At 39.5% G+C, this 23,806-nt stretch overlaps 1 long non-coding RNA gene across 1 annotated transcript in view; it reads right to left on the bottom strand.

Annotated features, from left to right (window-relative positions):
• Positions 1-23,553, bottom strand: part of LOC110743721 — a 33,426-nt gene extending 9,873 nt beyond the window's left edge. The window contains exons 1-2 of the long non-coding RNA XR_002523210.1: positions 21,959-23,553; positions 17,083-17,214 (exon numbers count right to left, since the gene is read on the bottom strand). This is a non-coding gene — a long non-coding RNA (uncharacterized LOC110743721). The remainder of the gene's footprint in view (positions 1-17,082; positions 17,215-21,958) is intronic.
• Positions 23,554-23,806: the final 253 nt, after the last annotated feature.

Here is a 23,806-nt window from a genome sequence, read left to right as displayed (position 1 = left end):
CCAGCTCCTGGTTCTATCAACATTATCCAAAACCCTAAACTACTCTCTAGTTATTTTCTGTTTTTGTAATTCTAGGGATAAGCAATGAAGACAAAAATGCAGAAATTTCCAATGTGACTGGAACTACATTAAGAGTTTATTGTAAACTAGAGTGAGCAGACATATTTTGATCCAAATTATAGATATGTGTTCCCAGGACCACGAATTACAGGCAATTTGCTCACATTATAGTAATAAAGCTATATGGTTGGTGAGCACACAAATCACTAATAATGTTGTGCAAAGCATGGTGTTTAAAAAAAAAAAGGTGATCTTAGATGACAGATTTTGTTCTTGATACCCTTCCTTTGTTCACTAATTTGACCATCAAGTTCTGGCAGAAATTGAGTAGGGAAAAAAAAAAAGGAGAATATCACATGCAAACATGATCTCATAAATAAGAGACACCGAAGCATGCTTATAAAAAGCATTATGCCAATATTGCAGAATATGGTCACAGGAGTAGGCCTTATGTCAACCTCACTGGACTTTTAGTGCATCTTAATCCTACAAACTATCTGTTCTGAGGTGATTTTTCAAAATTGATATGGCAGAAAATATTTATTTGGCACTTCCTATGTGCTTATACATGCTGATCTAAGGTGTGGTGGCATTTTCACTTTGAATCAGAGAACATATTTCTTATGATTATGATTTTAGCAAAGTTGAAAATAGCTTGTCTTGTCAATTATCTAAGTAAAAAAAATAGATAAATATTAGACAATGTAGTACACGATGATATATTGAGAAAAAAAGAGGCCGGGTGCAGTGGCTCATGCCTGTAATCCTGGCCCTTTAGGAGGCCAAAGTGTGCTTGATCCCAGGATTTTGAGACCTGCCTGGGCAATATGGCAAAACTCTGTCTCTACAGAAAATACAAAAACTAGCCGGGCATGGTGGCAAACACTTGTAGTCCCATCTGCTCTGGAGGCTGAGGCAAGGGAGGATCACTTGAGTCTGGGAGGCAAAGGTTGTAGTCAACCATGATCATGCACTCCAGCCTGGGCAACAGAGCAAGACTCTGTCTCAAAAAACAAAACAAAACAAAACAAAGGATATAAAATGTGTGTTGAATTCTTAAAATAGAATATGTGTTACCCTATAGAGGACTTTTTAAAACATGCCCCCAACCTTGGCTCTGTAGTGCACACACCTGAAGATCCTGTCATTCATCATTCATTAGTGGAATTAGTGGATATGAGTCCCTGTTTTTCTGATTAATGTGCCTGATCAGACAAGGATTTTATATATAGGAATCTTAAACTAATCATTGCTATAGAAAAGAATGGGAAGAAACTTTAATAACTCCTGGAAATAATACATCTTCTGCTAAAGTAGCCATTACTAAGTAATTAGTCTCCAAAAAGATACATGAGCACCTTCACAAAGATGTCCCTTCACAAAAAAGCCCCTTCACAAAGGGAGAAATGGGCTACTGCTATTTTCTGGGGTTATATTCTTACGGGATTAAACACCTAAAGCAAATGATGTCCAGTGAAAAAGATACTTCTGAGTACTAAAATTTTATAGCTATAGGGATTAATATTTATCCCTTGTAAAGACACCATTTTGATACTTGGGCAGCCAGGAAGACTTTGACATTTTGACAGGATGGAGAAAATCATTTTCACTATGATTTGCCCCTGAGTGAATGAAAGTGGAGGCTCAACCTAAATGAGAAAGAGCAAGCAGATCTTCAATCACGGGCATAGAATTTAAATAAGTTGATCCTTATTAACTAAAGTAAAATGCAGTTGAATGGTACTGATATGGATCATTGAATGAAAGTTTCGTCTCAATAAGGTAGTCTAGGTGCACGTGAAAAAAAAAGAAATTATTACTGTGACTAAAACTATCTGAACTTTTTAAAGTTGGGCTGTCATTTACTTAAGCAATTTAACTGAAATAGATAAAAAAGAAATCTAATATTCTCAGAGATGGTCTCTCATGCCCTTTGGGACCTCCTCAGTTAGAGGTAACCACTATGGGTCAATGGACCCATAGGAAACAGTACACTGTCTTTCTGATCACAAACTCAGAAAGAATGATTACTAACAGTTGGATGATTTATAAACTAAGACTATTTAAAAAGGAATAAGTAGGATTTGAAGAACCAACAAAGTATAACGAATTATTTTAGAGTTAGTGTCATTTAGCCATTGCTACTCCTGGGTCTAAAGGGCAAGAGGAGGAAACAGTCAACTGAATACAGAGAAAGGGTTGGCGGTATGGAGAGGGCTTTTTGTGGGGAAGCAATAGTGGCTTGGAGATGGAAACATAAATACTCCCATCTCTCATATTCTTCCTTCCCTCTAATCCTTAGCCATTGCCTCCTCTTGGCTGAAGCCAGTTGGAAGCCAAAAGGCCAGGAGCCTATTGGTCCTTTCCATAGGAGTCAGTCTTTCAATCCAAAGAGTTCTGTGAGGGGCAGAAAGTGGGTCTGGAGTGACAAGTGGAAAGTAATCTGCACTCGGATTTAATTCCACCATGAGAGTGACCTCCCAGAGCACAGTACTCTGACTCTTCCTGGCCTTCATGCATTTCTCAGCTACTGATAGAAAAATTGAATTATAAGGATACTTTCCCTTTGCTCTCTTCATCTCTCTCATGACTGCATTCTAAAACACAGTCAATCTTTCATTTTCTTGACTCCTAATTTCAGAAAAACTTTTACCCCAAGACTTTGACTTTACTCTGTCACCCAGGCTGGAGTGCAATGGCATGATCTCTGCTCACCACAATCTTCGCCTCCCATGTTCAAGTGATTCTCCTGCCTCAGACTCCAGAGTAGCTGGGATTACAGGTGCCCACCACCCCCACCCGACTAATTCTTTGTATTTTCAGTAGAGACAGGTTTTCACCATGTTGGCCAGGCTGGTCTCAAATTCCCGGCCTCAAGTGATCCACCCGCCTCGGCCTCCCAAAGTGCTTGAATTACGGGCATGAGCCACAGTGCTCGGCTCACTTTTTTTTTTTTTTAAAGATGGTGTTTGCCATTCTGTTTTCAGTATCCCTCGGCCTCTTGCTCTGGGGGTCTATTTCATCATAGTATTGTCTATCAACGGCAATACTCTGTTTTGAATATAGTTACTTGTTCCCTACTCGTTTAGAATGAAGAACCAAAACACTCAGAGCCAAGCAGACTGTGCCGGGAGACCCACCTTCTAGACTGGAAGGTCTATCATTAATCGCCTTCCAATTGTTGACAATTTATTTCAACTCTGTGAGACTTTTTTTTTTTTTTTTAATCTTCAGAATGGGCATAATAATTCTTACCTTATTTCCTTTGCATGGAAGAAATAAAATACTCTGTGCAAAAGTCCTTTCTAAACCGTAATTATAAAACATAATTTTAAAACACAAGTTGGCATCTTTGATTATTTTCAGTTTTAAAGCAACCAGAAATAGTCATAGCAAACCAGTTAACCATGGCTAATTTTTAAGGGAATAAAAATTGTAAATGTTGCTGTCTAGTAGGGTAAAAACATTACTGAAATTCTCAATAAATGGTTCCATCTGTTTGCTTTCTGAATTCTTTTGGCCAGACTGTTTGAGTTTTTCTCCCCAATCATTCAACAGTTGCTACTTAATTTAGACATTTTTAAATGTCTCAACAATCCAACCAAGTGTAAAGAAATAGCTGCTTCTTTTGCCTTTATTTCCTGTCAATCACTCAAAACTCAGTGAAATGCATGGAGAGGATGAGTTAAGATTGTATAAAAGTGCCCAGAAGACTGAGAGGTTTGAAATTTAACATTTTTCTAAATATGTCTGTTATATTTATGATCTTAGCCCCTTCCCTAACAGCTGGGAGCCCCTTGCAAGGGAGACCTTAGCAATGAGAAAGAATGAATATATCTTACAATACTGGGTGTTTTATGCTTACCTAAGAATTATATACACTCTGACATCTGTTCTTTCACTGTCTTTCTAGCATACTCCAGCCCTGAGTGGAGTATGCTTCATTTGAGGCATCTTTACCCCATAAGTCAACTGGAGAATACTCCACTCATGATGCTTCAGCCTCCCCCACACCCCCAATCTCTTTTCTTTTCCCTGAATGTGCCTTAATATGTCATGCCTAGGCAGGTGTGGTGGCTCATGCCTATAATCCCAGCACTTTGAGATACCGAGGTGGGAGGATGGCTTGAGTTCAGGAGTTCAAGACCAGCCTGAGCAACATAGTGAGACCTCATCTTTACTAAAATTCAAAAAATTAGCTGGGCATGGTGTCACATGCTTGTAATCCCAGCTACTTGGAAGGGCTGAGGCAGGAGGATCTCTTGAGCCTGGGAAGTCTAAGCTGCAGTGAGTCCTGACTTGCCACTGCACTCCAGCCTGGACAACTGAGCGAGATCTTGTCAAGAAAAAAAAAAAAAAAAGTGCCTCATGGCTTTGCTTAGCCTGTTCCTGCTGTCTAAAATTCCACTGCTATCCCTATGCCCCTGGAAAAATGTCTGTTCATCTTTCAACTGGACTTTATCCCTGAAGCCTTATCTCATCCCTATCAAGAAATGACAACTCCCTTTTATGTGCCCTCCACATCTCTTTGCACATTCACCATGCTTGAAACCTTGACTTCCATTTGTGTGTTTGTGTGTCTTTCTTCTCAATCAAAACATAAGCTCCTTAAGGACAACATTTGTGTCTTATTTATCTTTTGTCACCAATTGTATAAGCCCAGTTTCTCTCTGGCTTGCTGAGTGAAGCAAAGTAAGAATGATTGAAATAGCCTCAAAAAGAAAATGCACAAAGAGAATCAACTTTAACTCTGTCTTTTATCAGAATAACTATTTCTCCACACGTAAAATAGTGAAAGGACCTGACTTCATAGGTTTATTATTTATTTGTTTGGCAAACAATTATTAAGTACCCAATTTGTAAGAAATGGAGTTCTGGAATCAAAAGGAGCATTCTACCCATATTTCACTCCTGTTTCGCTGATTACTTTTCAAAGTTTAAACTTCTCAAGAACTTCTTGGTGAGGTACACATTCTTCATGGGAAATTTCGATATCATTGATATGCCTGTGACTCCCACATTTATCTCTTTCTCAGATTTTGAACAATGGGCAGGTGTATTAGACAGCCTACTCAATGTATCTATTTGAATATCCTGCTACCTGAAACTTGCCAAGTCCAAAACTGCACTCATCCTCTTGCTCCTACCCTTCAACCTGCTTCTTCTCCTATATTCCCATTGTAGTGGCAAATCAATGCTACAATGATGACATTAGTCACCCAAGACTCCATCACCCTCATCCTCCACATCCAATCACTCTCTAAACTTTACTTTTATTTATTTATTTTGCTTTGTTTTGTTTTTGAGATGGAGTCTTGCTCTGTTGCCCAGGCTGGAGTGCAGTGGCGCAATCTCAGCTCACTGCAACCTCCGCCTCCCAGGTTCAGGTGATTCTCCTGCCTCAGTCTCAAGAGTAGCTGAGATTACAGGCACCCACCACCACGCCCAGCTAATTTTTGTATTTTTAGTAGAGAAGGAGTTTCACTATGTTGGCCAGGCTGATCTCAAACTCCTGACCTCAAATGATCTGTGTACCTTGGCCTCCCAAAGAGCTGGGATTACAGGCATAAGCCACCGTGCCTGGCCTGAAAGTCAGATATTTTTGAAATATATTTTATGTACAATAAAGTGCCCCCAGACAAACACTGATCTTTCTATCACTATTGATTAGCTTTTACTATTTTATATATTATATAAATAAGGTCACACAGTATGTCGTTTTTCTTATGTGATGTCTTTTACTCAAAATATATGTATATATATTTTGAGACAATGTCTCTGTCACTCAGGCTAGAGTGCAGTGGCACAATACTAGCTCACTGCAGCCTTGAACCCCTGGGCCCAAGTGATCCTCCCATCTCAGCCTCCCAAGTAGCTGGTACTATAGGTGTGTAAAATTTTTAAATGTTACTAATTTAAAAATTAGCCACCATGCCTGGCTAATTTTTAATTTTTTTGTAGAGAAGGGATTTTTGCTATGTTGCCCAGGCTGGAGAAGGATATATCTGAGATTCATTCATGTTGTTGTGTATATTAGTAGTTTCTTCATTGTAGGTGCAAAGTAGCATTTCACTGGATGAATATATCACAAGTATTTATACATTCTTGGGTCATTTCCAGTATGAACACTATAAATAAAACTGTTACAAACATTTGCATTCAGATTCTTTTTGCATATCTATATTTTTATTTTTGGGGGGTTAATATCTGGAAGTGGAATTTCTGGGTCATATGTTAAGCATATATTAACCTTTGTAGAAAACTGCCAAAATGTTTTCCAAAATAGATGTACCATTTCACTTCTGTCAGTAAATAAGAGTTCCAGAAGTTCCACATTCTCAACACTTGATGTTGTCAATCTTTTCAATTTTGGCTATTCTATTGAGTGTGGAATTGTTCTTCACTCTGGTTTCCAGTTTTTTTCCCTGGTGACTAGTGATGTTGAGCATTTTTCATTTTCTTGTTGGCTATTTCTATTTTTTCCTGAACCTTTTGCCCCACACTTCTTTGGGTGGTTTGTCTTACTAAGACTCAAGAGTTATTTAAGTATTCTGGATACAAACTGTAAATATTTTCCCTAAGTTAGTGGCTTGACTTTACATTTTCTTAATGTTGTCTTTTGAAGAGCAAAAGTTTTCTTCCTTCCCTCTCTCATTCCCTCCCTTCCTTCCTTTATTCCATTCTTCCTTCCTTCCTTTCTTTCTTCTTTTTAATTACTTGGGATTTAGAAGATCTTATTATCTTCTAAAAATAGAGATGGTTTGATTTCAATACATATGCCTTTTATTTCTTCAATTAATTTATTGCATTGGCAAGACTTCCAATACAATGTTGAATGTGAATGGTGAGAAGTGTTATCTGTGCTTTGTTCCCATCTTAAGGAGAAACTACTATATCTTTGAAAGTAAAGTAGGATAGTAAGTATAGGTTTACTATACAAGTTCTTTATTAGCTTGAGGAAGTTTCCTCCTATCTCTAGTGTGTGGAGATTCCTTATCATAAATGAACATTGAATTTTGCTTTTTCTACGTCTATTGAGATAATCTTTATTTTTTCTTTCTTTATTCTGTTAGTAGGGAGAATTACATTGATTTATTCTTGAATGCCAAACTAAGCTTGTGGCCATGGAACAAATTTCATTGAGTACTGATAGAAGTTTTTATATATCGCTGAATTTGATTTGCAAATATTTTGTTAAAGGTTTAAAATTCTGTATTGGTGAAGGATATTGATCTCTAATTGTCTTGTCTGGCAATGTCTATCTGGTTTTATAAACAAGATAGTGCTGGCTTCATAAAAGGAGTTAATCATTTTTTATTTACCTTTTCCTTCTAGAAGTGGGAATTAACGAGTCAAAATATGAATATTTTTAAGGCTTTTGATACATATTACCTAACTGCTCTCCAAAAAACCATACCAATTACCTTCCGACAGTAATACGTAATAATATTTCCCCTATATCTTCTATAACACCAGGAAATGTCATTAAATATTTTAAAATTAAAAAATAAAAATGATCTTTTATTAATTTGAATCTCTTTGATCACTAGTGAAGGCAAATATTATTTTATGTACTTATTGTAGCCATTTGCATTCTTTTGAGAATTGATATTCACACTCTTTATACATTTTTCTCATGGGTATTTCTTCTTTAATTTTTGATTTAAAAGAGCTCTCTTTATACACTAAGCATACTAATCTTATGTACCAAATAGCTTTCCATTGGGTGGTTTGTCTTATTCAGCTTGTTATTTTCCAACTTGTTATTTTCCAGCTTGTTATTTTCTCAACTGAAACTTCTAAGAACACAGATAGAAGTAACAGAAAAACTATATAGTAAAGTGAAAAGTGGTTTCCACATGTAAGAATCCTTTAAAACAGTTCCAGGAATTCTAACTTAAACATTTGTATTCCTGAATGCAGTGGTGCATTTTTCCCTTGTGAAAATGTTAGTGAAAGGAGGCAAACAAATTCCTAGACAGACAGGGACGGTTCCTCAGTGAAACCCGACCTTCAAGCCAAAGATAGCCTCAAGCCTGATAACCAAGCTGCCAGTTCCGGGTAGAGTCCATGACTGGAGTGAAAACTTCCTTGATGCCTTTTAACCAATCAAAAGGTGATTTTTGCAGGCCCATCTATGGACCAATCAGCATACACTCCCCTATTCTGAGTCCATGAAAACCCTGGACTCGGTTAAACATGAGGCTACCCACTTTCAGGTCCCCTCTGACACAGAGGGCTACCCACTCTTGGGTCCCCTCTTTGCTGAGAGCTTTCCTTCTGCCACTCAATAAAATTCTTCTCTGCCCGACTCACTCTCTTGTGTCTCTGTAACTTATTCTTCTTAGTCACAGGACAAGAACCCAGAACTTGGCGAGCTGTGGGCAGCGGGAATGAGCTGTAACAAGACCCTATTCACTGAGCTGTTGGCGGCAGGAATGAACAAGAACTGTAACACTTTCTTGGGGCTCAGACCTCGGGACTCTCCAAGCAAAAGCTGTAACACCCCTAGGGGCTCCACGGTTGCTGGCATCTCCAAGTTTTTGGGCACTGCCAAATCCCCTCATCTGGACATCAGCACCCGGCACAGAAGCTACTTGCGGCATGCCCGGACCAGCCGCAGGCTGAGTGCAGAGGCACAGCAGGTGCAGGATCTGGGCTGGTAGAGCTAGCTGAGCACACTCAGCCTGTTGGGCTGAGCAGGCAAAGCGAATCCAATGTGCAAAGCCAGTGAAGCCCTGGCAAAGGCACCACCAACCATGAAGATTTTCCAGCTGGTGAAGTGGCACCAAAAGAAATCTGTGTCAAAAATAGCAATAAGTAAGCTTTGAGAAAGGTATATTAAGACTCCTTCCTTATAGGCCCTGGCCACAGATAATCTGTTAAGGAGACAAGGTTTATCTTTGACAGCCTCACTCCTGGTGCACCCTTTATCTTCCCAGTCTTTTTATATCTGTCTCTTATTTCAGGAAGTATCATGGTTCACCTGCAGCTCACTACCTTCTACTCCTCACGTACGCGCTGCCTACACTGGCCTAGCATATACAGTCATTGCCTTCTTCACTCTTGTTACTTCCATGGCTGCTCATACTCAAACGTATTGGTCTTCCATCACACTGTTTTATGTTCCAGGGTCCATGTACAATAAATTACTCCAGGTGAACATGCTGAATGGAAATTTTCTTGCAAGTAGCATTTATTTTTCACTGTTACCCTGTCATATGGTTTGGATCTATGTTCTCATTCAAATCTCTTTGAAATATAATCCTCAGTGTTAAAAGTGGGGCCTGGGAGTTGATTGGATCATGCAGACAGTTTCTCATGAATTGTTTAGTACCATCCCCTTGGTACTATCCTTGCAATAGTGAGTGTGCTCTTGTAAGATCTGGTCATCTAAAAGTGTGTGGCACCTCCTCCCTCTCTTTCTCTTGCCATATGATATGCCTGCTCCCCTTTGTCTTCCGCCGTGATTGTAACTTTCCCGAAGCCACCGCAGAAACCAAGCAGATATTGACATGCTTCCTGTACAGCCTGCAGAACTGTGAGCCAATTAAACCTCTTTTCCTTATAAATCACCCAGCCTCAGGGATTTCTTTATAGCAGTGGAAGAATGGGCTAACACACCCTGACAAGATGCCCCAGAAGTAGAATGGTATTTGATACAGGAGTGCTGGGAAGGTAACAGTGTGGTCCCTTTAAATGATGCAGAAGTGGGGAAGGGAAGTGCTGGGTAGAGAAGGGCATTGTCCCTGGGTAGGGCTCTACCCCCATGGACCTTGAGGTGGGGACAGGCACTTTTGCCTTCCTGCCCAAATGTTGCATTTTCCAAGACCACCCTAGCCCACCATGCCCCCACCCTGGGCCTATAAAAACCCAAGACCCTAGCAAGGCGGAGATAGAAGCTGCTGGATGGTGAGAGAAATACATCGACAGAAGACACAAACGGCTGGTTGTCAAGAGCATGACCATGGAAGAACATGCCAACAAGCACCAGCAGGCTAGCAGGCCATTGAATGGTGGAATGACCAGAGTTTGGCCAGAGCAGTTGGAGAAGAGTCAGGCCACCAAGTGGCCCCATCTCCAAGGGGAAACCATCTCCCTTCTGGCTCCCCCATCAGCTGAGAGCTGCTTCCACTCAATGAAACCTTGCACTTCAAATGTAATCTGATTCTTCAGGTACACCAAGGCAAGAAACCCCTGGATACAGAAAGCCCTCTGTCCTTGCGACAAGGTAGAGGGTCTAATTGAGCTGGTTAACACAAGCCACCTATAGATGGCAAACGAAAAGAGCACGCTGTAACACATGCCCACTGGGGCTTCAGGAGCTGCAAATATTCACCCCTAGACACTGCCGTGGGGTCAGAACCCCACAGTCTGTTCATCTGTATGTTCCCCTAGAGGTTTGAGTAGTGGAGCACTGAAGAAGCGAGTCACAGCCCCATCGCATGCCCTGTGAGGAGGACAAGGGAAACTTTCCCAGTTCAGTATCCTTGACAGCGTATTGGACTTAGCATCAGAAAGTCCGAATTTCAGAATTAGGGCTCCTAACATATCCTTGCGATTTTGGATAAATCATTTAGACTCTCTGGGTAGCAGTTTTTCATTCATAAAGCAGGAAACATACTATCTGTCCTGCCTGTTTTATAGGTTTTTTGGAAACATAAGATAATGTGAATAAAATCTGTTATCAAAAAAATTGGGATGGAATTATTACCTCATGAAGCCTGATGGAGCTGTTTTCCCTATCTTTCAGCATGCTTCCTTAATATTCTAAGAGTTTAAAAATACTTACATGGTTGAATCCCTGAATAGACCAATAGCAGGCTCTGAAATTGAGGCAAAAATTAATAGCCTACCAACCAAAAAAAGTCCAGGACCAGATGGATTCACAGCTGAATTCTACCAGAGGTACAAGGAGGAGTTGGTGCCATTCCTTCTGAAACTATTCCAATCAATAGAAAAAGAGGGAATCCTCCCTAACTCATTTTATGAGGCCAACATCATCCTGATACCAAAGCCTGGCAGAGATACAACAAAAAAAGAGAATTTTAGACCAATATCCCTGATGAACATCGATGCAAAAATCCTCAATAAAATACTGGCAAACCGGATTCAGCAACACATCAAAAAGCTTATCCACCATGATCAAGTGGGCTTCATCCCTGGGATGCAAGGTTGGTTCAACATTCGCAAATCAATAAACATAATCCAGCATATAAACAGAACCAAAGACAAGAACCACATGATTATTTCAATAGATGCAGAAAAGGCTTTTGACAAAATTCAACAGCCCTTCATGCTAAAAACGCTCAATAAATTCGGTATTGATGGAACGTACCTCAAAATAATAAGAGCTATTTATGACAAACCCACAGCCAATATCATACTGAATGGGCAAAAACTGGAAAAATTCCCTTTGAAAACTGGCACAAGACAGGGATGCCCTCTCTCACCACTCCTATTCAACATAGTGTTGGAAGTTCTGGCTAGGGCAATCAGGCAAGAGAAAGAAATCAAGGGTATTCAGTTAGGAAAAGAAGAAGTCAAATTGTCCCTGTTTGCAGATGACATGATTGTATATTTAGAAAACCCCATTGTCTCGGCCCAAAATCTCCTTAAGCTGATAAGCAACTTCAGCAAAGTCTCAGGATACAAAATTAATGTGCAAAAAGCACAAGCATTCTTATACACCAGTAACAGACAAACAGAGAGCCAAATCAGGAATGAACTTCCATTCACAATTGCTTCAAAGAGAATCAAATACCTAGGAATCCAACTTACAAGGGATGTAAAGGACCTCTTCAAGGAGAACTACAAACCACTGCTCAGTGAAATAAAAGAGGACACAAACAAATGGAAGAACATACCATGCTCATGGATAGGAAGAATCAATATCGTGAAAATGGCCATACTGCCCAAGGTAATTTATAGATTCAATGCCATCCCCATCAAGCTACCAATGAGTTTCTTCACAGAATTGGAAAAAACTGCTTTAAAGTTCATATGGAACCAAAAAAGAGCCCGCATCTCCAAGACAATCCTAAGTCAAAAGAACAAAGCTGGAGACATCACGCTACCTGACTTCAAACTATATTACAAGGCTACAGTAACCAAAACAGCATGGTACTGGTACCAAAACAGAGATATAGACCAATGGAACAGAACAGAGTCCTCAGAAATAATACCACACATCTACAGCCATCTGATCTTTGACAAACCTGAGAGAAACAAGAAATGGGGAAAGGATTCCCTATTTAATAAATGGTGCTGGGAAAATTGGCTAGCCATAAGTAGAAAGCTGAAACTGGATCCTTTCCTTACTCCTTATACGAAAATTAATTCAAGATGGATTAGAGACTTAAATGTTAGACCTAATACCATAAAAATCCTAGAGGAAAACCTAGGTAGTACCATTCAGGACATAGGCATGGGCAAAGACTTCATGTCTAAAACACCAAAAGCAACGGCAGCAAAAGCCAAAATTGACAAATGGGATCTCATTAAACTAAAGAGCTTCTGCACAGCAAAAGAAACTACCATCAGAGTGAACAGGCAACCTACAGAATGGGAGAACATTTTTGCAATCTACTCATCTGACAAAGGGCTAATATCCAGAACCTACAAAGAACTCAAACAAATTTACAAGAAAAAAACAAACAACCCCATCAAAAAGTGGGCAAAGGATATGAATAGACATTTCTCAAAAGAAGACATTCATACAGCCAACAAACACATGAAAAAATGCTCATCATCACTGGCCATCAGAGAAATGCAAATCAAAACCACAACGAGATACCATCTCACACCAGTTAGAATGGCGATCATTAAAAAGTCAGGAAACAACAGGTGCTGGAGAGGATGTGGAGAAATAGGAACACTTTTACACTGTTGGTGGGATTGTAAACTAGTTCAACCATTATGGAAAACAGTATGGCGATTCCTCAAGGATCTAGAACTAGATGTACCATATGACCCAGCCATCCCATTACTGGGTATATACCCAAAGGATTATAAATTATGCTGCTATAAAGACACATGCACACGTATGTTCATTGCAGCACTATTCACAATAACAAAGACTTGGAATCAACCCAAATGTCCATCAGTGACAGATTGGATTAAGAAAATGTGGCACATATACACCATGGAATACTATGCAGCCATCAAAAAGGATGAGTTTGTGTCCTTTGTAGGGACATGGATGCAGCTGGAATCCATCATTCTTAGCAAACTATCACAAGAACAGAAAACCAAACACCGCATGTTCTCACTCATAGGTGGGAACTGAACAATGAGATCACTTGGACTCAGGAAGGGGAACATCACACACCGGGGCCTATCATGGGGAGGGAGGAGGGGGGAGGGATTGCATTGGGAGTTATACCTGATGTAAATGACGAGTTGATGGGTGCAGCACACCAACAAGGCACAAGTATACATATATAACAAACCTGCACGTTATGCACATGTACCCTACAACTTACAGTATAATAATAATAAATAAATTAAAAAAAAAAAAAGAAAGATAGAAGGACGAAAAAAAAAAAAAAATACTTACATGGCCAAGACCAAGCAAAAATATTTAGAATCACTCAGAAGTTTACATTACTGACTTTTGATAACCTTAAAATATGGGTTGAATAAGTCAGTGATTACTAACTTTCTGAGGGATATTATTTCACCACAGCTAGTACTAATTCCTTGCTGCCAAAGTATATCCACAGAATCTACCTGCACAGTTACAGCAGATTTTCCTCTCCAGATCAGGCTTCTGGCAAAGTGCGAAAGTATCCTGTTATAAAACTGCTTTTGCTTCTCTTAGATAATGACTGTGAACAAAAGTCAAGAGAAAGAATCTGTAACATGGAATTTTAGAGTACTGTAAATCAGATGGACTTGCCTATGGACAATGTCCACAGAGGTTAATTAGAGCTAAGATCACTCTCTGGTTATTTGAAGGAAGCCATTGGTCTATAAGCAGAGCTCAAATCTTTACATGTTACTTACACTGACATTTGAATTCTACTCTGACCTGCCCTACCTGACCAACTGTATGAGAGGTGGAGCATCATACTAGCTGCTTTCCAATATAATCTCACCATTCTGGGATTAGTCCAGAACTGCCCAATCCAAATCACTTTGGGAGCTACATTCGAAATTTCTTCTGATATGACTACTTGTTGCCTCATTTATGGTCTAAGCTTAGCTTTCATCCTTGATGAAGTACTTTTTCTTTTGTTCCCTTCCTATGATAAAATCCTTACTTCTGGCTATGCTGTTTCAGATAGCCTGGAGTAAATATTTACTCCTATGTCCTGGGTCCCAGTACCACCTACTTTGGTATAAGACCTTTTGATCACTACTCCCATTGAATTCACATAGCCTTGTGATAGAGATCTGGGTACAAGCCTATGTGTAAAGGGTGTATTTTTTCCCTAAATGTTAGGTATACCATACAAATAGAAGACACATGAAATGTGTAAGTTAAATGTACAGGTGCGGATATTTGTGTAAAAAATATTATTAAAAAATCACCCAAGTAACTATTATCTGGCTAGAGAAATAAGACATTGCTAATATCCCAGAAGCCTTCCCTAACACAGTCCCATTCCTCCCCAGGACATACCAATCCCCTGCCTAGTGTGATACCTTCCTTCCTTTTCTTTACAGTTCAGGTCAGCAGTCAGTAAACGTTTTCTGAAAAGGATCAGATAGTAAATATTTTAGACTTTAAGGACTGCATATGGTTTCTGTCTCATTTTCTTTGTGTGTCTTTTTTTCCTCATTTTTTGAAAACAACTCTGTGGACCGTAGTTTGCTAATCTCTTGTTTAGATCCTCAAACAATAGTGGTTTTGTTTTCCTGCTTCTTTTATTTGAAATTTACATAACTGGAATGAGAATTGGATTTTTTTTTCCAACAGTCGTCTGTATCTACACTTAATTTATTTTCATTGCTGTATAGCATTCTACTGACGGAATCGACCAATAGTTCTCCATCTATTCTATAATGTGATTTTAGGTAGTTTTAAAAGGTTTTGCTTTTACAAAAATGTTACTAGGAACGTTTTTATATGTACACTGGGGCTCGTGTGCAAATATATCGGGGGTACATAGTTTGGAGTAGAATTGCTGAGTCAACTGTTCGCTTTACCAAACACTATTTTCTGACAAAGTAGTAATTGTTTCCACTCTCAGTATTGGAGTTCCCAATGTCCCACATCTTCAGCAGTACTTGGGATTGACAACAAACGGTTTTAATCTTTGTCAGTGTTTCTAATTTGCATTTTTCTAATTTTTAATTGTGATTTTCATGTTTATTTTTCTGAATGCTAGTGATATCAAGCACAGTTTGGTCATTTGGATTTTCTGTTTTAGGATGTGCCTATTTGAAGACTCTTGTCGTGTTTTTCTTGGGCAGTGACGGGGCTCAGAACACACTATCCCAAAAAAATGGCATCTTGGCATACAGAATGTTTTAAGTTTAAGGAAATTGAGAAAACCCACAGAATCAGGAAGGTCTCTCTGACCTTCGTTCATCTTTTCTCCTGAAACAGGCCATAAAACCTTGTTGACCTTCCCCTGAAGTATGTCATAAAACTCATTCCAGAGGGGTTCTCTCTGTGCCCCAAGGAAAGGAATGTCCTTATCTCAGAAGACACAGAGACCCAGAGAAGAATCTGAACAAACAAGCCTTGCTAAATTCCCCTAGTTTATTACCATTAGCTCATACCCCCTTTGTCAAATCATATTTCTCCACAACTATCCACTTCTTCATCAAATACACAGATTTCTCTGTTTCTTGGGTCTTCCTTTCCTTACGAAGTTTCTCATATCAGGTACACTTATTAAATAAATTTATATGCACTTTTTTCTTGTTCTCTGTTGGTTTTATTTTCAGATCCAGTCAGGGACTCTAAGCAGGCTGAGAAAGACCTTCTTTCTCTATATTAGTCTGTTATTGATTTGTAGAATTTTTAAATATATTCCAGATAATAGACCTTCTGGATTTTGTGTATTCAGGATAGCTCTCGACTGTTTGTGGCTTGTCTCTTCATTCTTCACGGTGTCTTTGAGTGAACAGAAGTTATCAATTGCAATTTGGTGGAATTTATTAAAACTTCCCTATATGATTACTTATTTTTGATTCTTATTTTAAAATTGAGGATGAATGAGTTTTGAAAGCACCTATAGCCAAGAAATTTGGTTAGAGGACCCATGGAAAAGGGGCAGGGAAACCACCTTCTCTGTGTTTTTATCCCCTGTGTCGTTGTGGCCACAGGCTTACCTCTGGCTCACCATCTCAGCATGCACACCATCCAAGGCTTGATGATACAAGACAACATCATCACGCTCTTCAGCTAATGCCACTCTGAGTGTGTTGTGCTTCCCGTCCATCCCTCCTTCTTAAAGCTCTCTCATAGTGGTCTGCTGGTCCTTCACTAACCTTCACATCATGCGTCAAAAATCTTCACTGGAGTCTTAGGACTGTCTGACAGTTTTCATCTTCTTTTTCCTTAGTTTCTCAATCCAACGGACCTGTTTACTCTCTCTGAAGTTGACATGGTTGATCAATACATCTGTCCTCTTTCTTGGCTTCTAGTATGCCTGATTGTTCTCCTATGTTCCTTTTTTTAAAAATTTTTATTTATTTATGTATTTATGTATGTATTTATTTATTTTGAGATGGAGTCTCACACTGTCGCCCAGGCTGGAGTGCAATGGTACCATCTCAGCTCACTGTAACTTCCACTTCCGGGTTCAAGTGATTCTCCCACCTCAGCCTCCCTAGTAGCTGGGACTACAGTTGCCTGCCACCACACCTGGATAATTTATTTTTAGTAGAGACAAGGTTTCACCATATTGGCCAGGCTGGTTCCGAATTCCTGACAGAATGATCTGCCTGCCTCAGCCTCCCAAAGTGCTAGGATTACAGGTGTGAAACACCACGCCCAGCCTCTCCTATGATCTTCTTAGTGTTTCCTCCCCTTATTTGCCAATCTTAAAATCAGTAGTTCTTTACCTTTTAGGGGTTCCCGAACTTCTTTAAAAATCTATTCTTTTCCCCAGAAAAATTGATATATGTAAATGAATACTATTTTCCATAGCATTTCAGAGGATATGTTCCATGACTTCATTGGATCCTCACGACTGTCTTGTGAGAAAAATAGACAAGGTTAATCTTTGATATTATACCCATTTCACAGGTGCAATCAAGGCACAGGGAGTTTAAATGATACAGTGACAAAGATGAGAGGGCAAATAGTATGGAATGAGGTAGACCAAGGTCAGTCAATAATCAAGTATTGTGATTGTGACTAATTACAAAAGTGTTGTGCATCAAATTAGTTGATAAAGTCTTTGCAGTGATGGTGGCAATTAAAATAATTTTAGGTCAGGTGCAGTGGCTCATGCCTGTAATCTCAGCACTTTGGGAGGCTGAGGCAGGCGGATCACTTGAGGTCAGGAGTTCAAGACCAGCCTGGCCAACATGGTGAAACCCCGTATCTACTAAAAATACAAAACTTTGCTGGGCATGGTGGCGGCTGCCTGTAATCCCAGGTACTTGAGAGTCTAAGGCAGGAGAATCGCTTGAATCTGGGAGGCAAATGTTGCAGTGAGCCGAGATAACACTACTGCACTCCAGTCTGGGAGACAGAGCAAGACTCCTTCTCAAAAAATAATAGTAATTTTAATTCTAATTGCCCTCAAGACAAATGAATGTGATTCCTGGGGCAAAAGATCAACCTTCACACCATATTGGTCTTTTCATCACATTATGTTTGGTCATTTTGAATTTTTTCCTGAAAATTTTTGCATATTATCTTAAGATTCCTTTACTTATAGAACCAACCTATCTCATGCCTGTTCAAATATTATATTTCTTATATTAATCAAAATAGCATATTTTTGGAGAAAATATTTTAGTCAGATGCATAAAGATTCAGATTGTCTTTCCCTCAGCCATTCATTCACTCATTCATTTACTGTTATAGCAATTTGTTTACTTGAATTATTTTTATATATGATATTCTTATTAATTAACCAGCATTAAAAGACTGTAGGCTGGGCACAGTGACTCATGCCCATAATCCCAGTGTGTCTGCAGTTTGTTCCTTCTGGTGGGTTCGTGGTCTCTCTGACTTCAGGAATGAAGCTGCAGTCCTTCGCAGTGAGTGTTACAGCTCTTAAAGGTGGTGCAGACCCAAAGAGTGAGCAGCAGCAAGATTTATTGTGAAGAGCAAAAGAACAAAGCTTCCACAGCTTTGAAGGGACCTGAGCTGGTTGTCACTGCTGGCTGGGGTGGCCAGCTTTTATTCTCTTAATTTCCCAGCCCATGTCCTGCTGATTGGTCCATTTTACAGACTGCTGATTGGCACATTTTACAGAGCACCGATTGGTCCATTTTACAGGGTGCTGATTGGTCCATTTTACAAATCTCCAGCTAGTCAGAGAGCGCTGATTGGTGTGTTTTTACAGAGTGCTGATTGGCACATTTTACAAACCTCTAGCTAGCTACAGAGCACTGATCGGTGCGTTTTACAATCCTAGCTACAGAGTGCCAATTGGTGCATTTTACCATCCTATTGTAAGACAGAAAAGTTCTCCAAGTCCCCACCTGACCCAGAAGTCCAGCTGGCTTCACCTCTCACCAGCACTTTGAAAGGCCAAGAAGAAAGGAATGCTTAGGCCAGGATTTGGGACCATCCTGGGCAACATAGCTAGACCACTGGCTCTACAAAAAAATAAAAAATAAAAATAAGCCAGATGTGGTGGCCTGCACTTGCAGTCCCAGCTACTCAGGAGGCTGTGGCAGGAGGACTGCTTAAGCCTGGGAAGTCGAGAATGCAGGAGCCAGGATCACACTACTGCACTCCAGCCTGGGCAACAGAGTGAAACCCTGTCTCTAAGAAAATAAAATCAAAGCTGTGGGGAAAAGAAAAAAAAAGAAAGAAGGAAAACCTCTCAAGGTTAAATGTATATAGACAAAGTGAAAGAACATTTAAACAAGGACCTTAATATAATAAATTTCACTGGGATCATAAAATCTTGAGAACCAGTAAATGAAATTCCCCCAGGAAATCTGTGTTATGGTTTATAAATTACTTTCTAATCTATTTACTTTTACTTTTATTTGAGATTTTAAATTCTGCTACAGAGATGTTTCTCTTTGAGGATTGTGATAAAGCAATCAGAGGAGAACTGGGAAGTTTCTGGCAGTGGGACAGGGTTTAGATTATAAAAGTGAAGAAGGCTGGATGCTTTCTGTCGAAATAGACTGTTAAGAACTTTGTCAAAGAATGAACTCTTACTGTAACCCACACCTCATTTGTCACCCTGATGGGCTGAGGAAAAGTGACATTTACAAACTGAGAATGAAAGCACATCCATTTCACCAGTCTGACACCCTGATATAATAACTATTTACCTTGAGAAAGAGGCACTGAGATTTCCGATTCTTGTGAATCTTCTCACTTTGGCACTTACTTTCTCACTCTGTCAAACAGCCCCAGATTAATGGAACAATTTGTTCAACAAATCATATTAGTAGAATGTGCACAGGGTAAAGAGAGAGAGGTGGGGGAGCAGAAGATTTTTACTCATTCATAGCAGTGGTATCTCTGCAAATAAAAATGTAGTTATGCCTGACATTTACAGAGGGACAATGTGAAAGGGAAAGGGTGTAATGACTTCGGGCAGTGGAGAGATCACTTTGTAAGAACAGTAGTGCTCAAAGGGGAATAAGATAAAGTTACACATAACATCTAGATTGAGCTTCTTTCTAGAACATATTTGTCAAATACAGCAAGATCTGCCTTTTTTTAAAAAAAAAAAAGTTTTCCATTAAAATTAGGCATCTTGTTTTCTGTGGTACAGAGACATGTTCCTTTTAAGTCCACACCTGGGGAAACTCAAAGAATTCCAGGAACATCTTACTACAAAAGGGACAATTCAGTTCCTCAGAGCAGATCACAGATATGGAATGTGTGATAACTATGTGATTAGGATTGAGATTGTTAATTCTGCTATTCAATTCACATTACACAGGCAAATAAAATAAAGCAATCAGTGCAACCTCGACATTTTTTATGTTTCATGCCTTTGTGCCAGAACTTTGAATGAATATTTAGAATATAGAGAGCTAAGAAATATCATCTACAACAAATCATGTTTATTTAACTATGCTTCTAACCTATTACTTCTCTTCACACATGCAAAAACATACAACATAATACCACATTTTTCACTAACTTTTGAAGGACACTCAAAGTTGACTGTGAGGTTCATTTTTTTGTGTTAGGGTTGTCACACTGCTATTATACCTTACATCCACAACAGAAATTGACACTCGCTTGTCCCCTATTTCTGTATCCTGTGGCCTTGGGTGTCAAGAGAAAATATTGCTTTGCACTGTTGTACTCTTTTGATTTCTCTTTCCTTTCTCATTTTCTTTTTCTTTAAGATTTTTACATATTTTTGAGCCACAGGAGAGAACCCAAACACCTCTCGACACAAAATTAGTTCCTGGAAATTCCTAATTAACATGGAGAGACTATTTTCTCTTTACTGGATTGGAGCTTTCTATTGGCAAATGCTTTTTTATCCCAACTTTATTCTAGAAATATTTTAGTGTAAAAGTGACCTGTTTAAATCATTAAGGAGTAATGATAGCTCAACAAAAGATTCATTTCCAGTCCTGCTTCAATGGTAAGAAACAACAGGAAGCCTCCTTTGATATTGCTGATATGACTGCCTCCAAAAACATTAAAAGTCAGCTATACTCTTAGGTATCTATTCTATAGAAAAACATTCTGTTTCAGAGAGTTTAGGCAATTCTGACTGTTGTTTTTTTTGGTTTTTTTTTGTTTGTTTGTTTTGTTTTTCCCCACTTTTCATGTAGTAACTAAATTGCCAAGATATTGCATGTTACTTTTTGGAAATCTGGGGACCTAATGTTACAAAAAAAATACGTTCGTGTTAGAAAATTTTAAATTTACATAGAAGATAAAAAAATCTCTCTTCTAAGTGCATAAGTGTGTATATATAGTGTATGTAGTTAATATATATACTACATACATACATATATGCATCCATGCATATGGATATATCTATATATCTCTTCATCTCTCTAGGATATAAGGTCAGAGATGACTGTCCTGTGTCACCTCAAATAAGTGTGACTGGCCAGGTGCAGAGGCTCATGCCTGTAATCCCAGCACTTTGGGAGCTTAAGGCAGGTGATCACTTGAGACCAAGAGTTTGAGATCAGCCTGGCCAACATAGCAAAACCCTGTTTATTCTAAAAATACAAAAAAAAAAATAATAATAGCCAGGCCTGGTGGCTCATGCCTGTAATCCCAGCTACTTGGGAGGCTGAGGTAGGAGTATCACTTGAACCCAGGAGGTGAAGGTTGCAATGAGCTGAGATCATGCCACTACACTCCAGCCTGGGCAACAGAGCCAGACTGTCTAATAAATAAATAAATAAATAAATAAATACAGATGTATTTTAGGGATACATGTGAACTAGAATTTATAGTAGAGAGCCCTCAGGGGCATAGGTTTATAACTCTATATTTTTATCATGGTTATAGTCATGTGATTTCTCTATTCTTAGAGACTATTCCTAATCCTTGTAGAAATTAGGGTAACTTAACACAATGGAAGTTCCACTCAAGAATCAATGCAGATATCTGATAGTGGCAGGAGGCAGACAAATGCCCCTGCAGATAGGGTTGGGTCTCCAGTGACACCCTACCTCCAAGCCAAAGACAGTTTAAAGCCTGAAAGCCAAGCTACAAGTCAAATCCACAGACCAGATTGAGAACCTGTCTTCCCATTTGGCGTGCTTTTCTCTGACTGAAGCCCCACCCTTCACCTATTTTACATGTACCTACCTTTTCCTAACTGGTTTTCTACACACTGCCAGGCCCACCTTTGAGTCGTGCCTCTGCTTTAGCCTTTTTTGTGTACACACAAACTAATCAGCACACACTCTCTTATTCTGAGCCCATAAAAGTCACTTTATGAGCCCATAAAGCTTACACTGAGTGACCCACTCAGCCACACTGGGAGAGAAACCACTCCACTACCGGGGGTGGGAGACCACCCGCATGTACACTCTCCACTGAGAGTTGTTCCGTCACTCAATAAAATTATCCTCTGCCCTCCTCACTCTTCAATTGACGGTATATCCTCATTCTTCTTGGATGTGGGACAAGAGCTTGAGAACTGCCAAACATGGGTACAAGATATAACACAGGCAAGCTGGGGCACATCTGGCCCAGCAGCAGGCTGAGATGTTGTGCAAGCCAGACTTGGCCCGGGTGAGTTGAATAGATGGGTTGCTCTTGCTGCAAGCCTGGCAAAGGGGCCAAGAAAAATCCTGCATCATATCCACGTTGTCAAGAAGTGTTCCTCCCATGGTGACTCAGGAAACCAGGCTCCTTCCTTCTTGGTACTTTTTGGTCTCTTAGCGCTTGAGGTCTTTGGTGTCTAGCCTTTGTGAAAGGATAAAGAAAGAGGAGTCACTCCCTCACCCTAAAGATTCCACCCCAGGGGTAGCACACAATTTCTGTGGATACAAAGACCACTGGAAAATATTGACCTTGGCTGGGCAGCTGCCTTCCATGGATGATAACTCATTGTGGAAAAGGAGCCACAAAGCCAGCAGTCTCTGTCACATAGTGCTGTGGCCTATTGGTTTCCTTGATGCTGTTTCACTTTTCTCTATTCCCTGTTCCACTTGCTCATTGCTCATGCTCCTTCATGACTTAGGTTTCTTCTGATTCTTCAGGTGCCTAACTCTGCCTCTCAGTGCCCTCTAATGTTTCTAAGAGTGTCTACTCTCAATTCTTTGACTCTTCTCTATTTTCCAATTTGAATTTCAGAAGGAGAATCTGATTGTTCTATTTGTCATCTTTTTATCCATGATAGGCTACTCTTTGGAATTGGTGTCTAAATGTCTGGTGTTCAACTTTAGTCGAATTAACTCTGCCTTTATTCATGGAGGGATGGGGAGTGGTATTTGAAGTTTTTCTTAGAAAGAACTGTGGTCATCAAGATTTTACTTATTTTATTTATTTATTTATTTATTATTCTCCCCCACTGCCTGACACACTTATCACACATCAGATGCAGTGTAATAGAATACTAAATCTTTGTCATAGACTAAAGAAACCACATTCCAAGAAATGTTAAGGAAGCACTTAACCATGTGGATTTCTTTACTGGATTCCTGAAGCTTCTAATTCCTTAAACTCCACCAATGATTTCACTTACAGATGACAACCAAACATTCTTTTCTCCATGTACAAACAGACTTGGCATTTTAATTTGGAGAATATGATTCATTTCTTTAGTCTTTAACCACTTCAGAAAGAATATATCCAAGTTGGAAGAAGAAATTTTGACTTATTATGGTTTCTTTAAAAAGAAGGAATCATGGCTGGACACGGTGGCTCACGCCTATAATCCTAGCACTTTGGGAGACCAAGGTGGGTGAATCGCCTGAGGTCAGGAGTTTGAGACCAGCCTGACCAACATGGCGAAACCCTGTCTCTATTAAAAATACAAAAATTAGCCAGGCGTGGTGGCAGGTGCCTGTAAACCCAGCGACTAAGGAGTCTGAGGCAGGAGAATCACTTGAACCCGGGAGGCAGAGGTTGCAGTGAGCCAAGATCATGCCACTGCACTCCAGCCTGGGCAACAGAGTGAGACTCCGTCTCAAACAAAAAAACAAACAA

Source organism: Papio anubis, chromosome 7 (genome assembly GCF_008728515.1).
Source record: "Papio anubis isolate 15944 chromosome 7, Panubis1.0, whole genome shotgun sequence".
Classification (NCBI taxonomy): Eukaryota; Metazoa; Chordata; class Mammalia; order Primates; family Cercopithecidae; genus Papio; species Papio anubis.
Note: the sequence above shows the minus strand (reverse complement) of the source record. Positions and strands in the feature narration are given on the sequence as shown.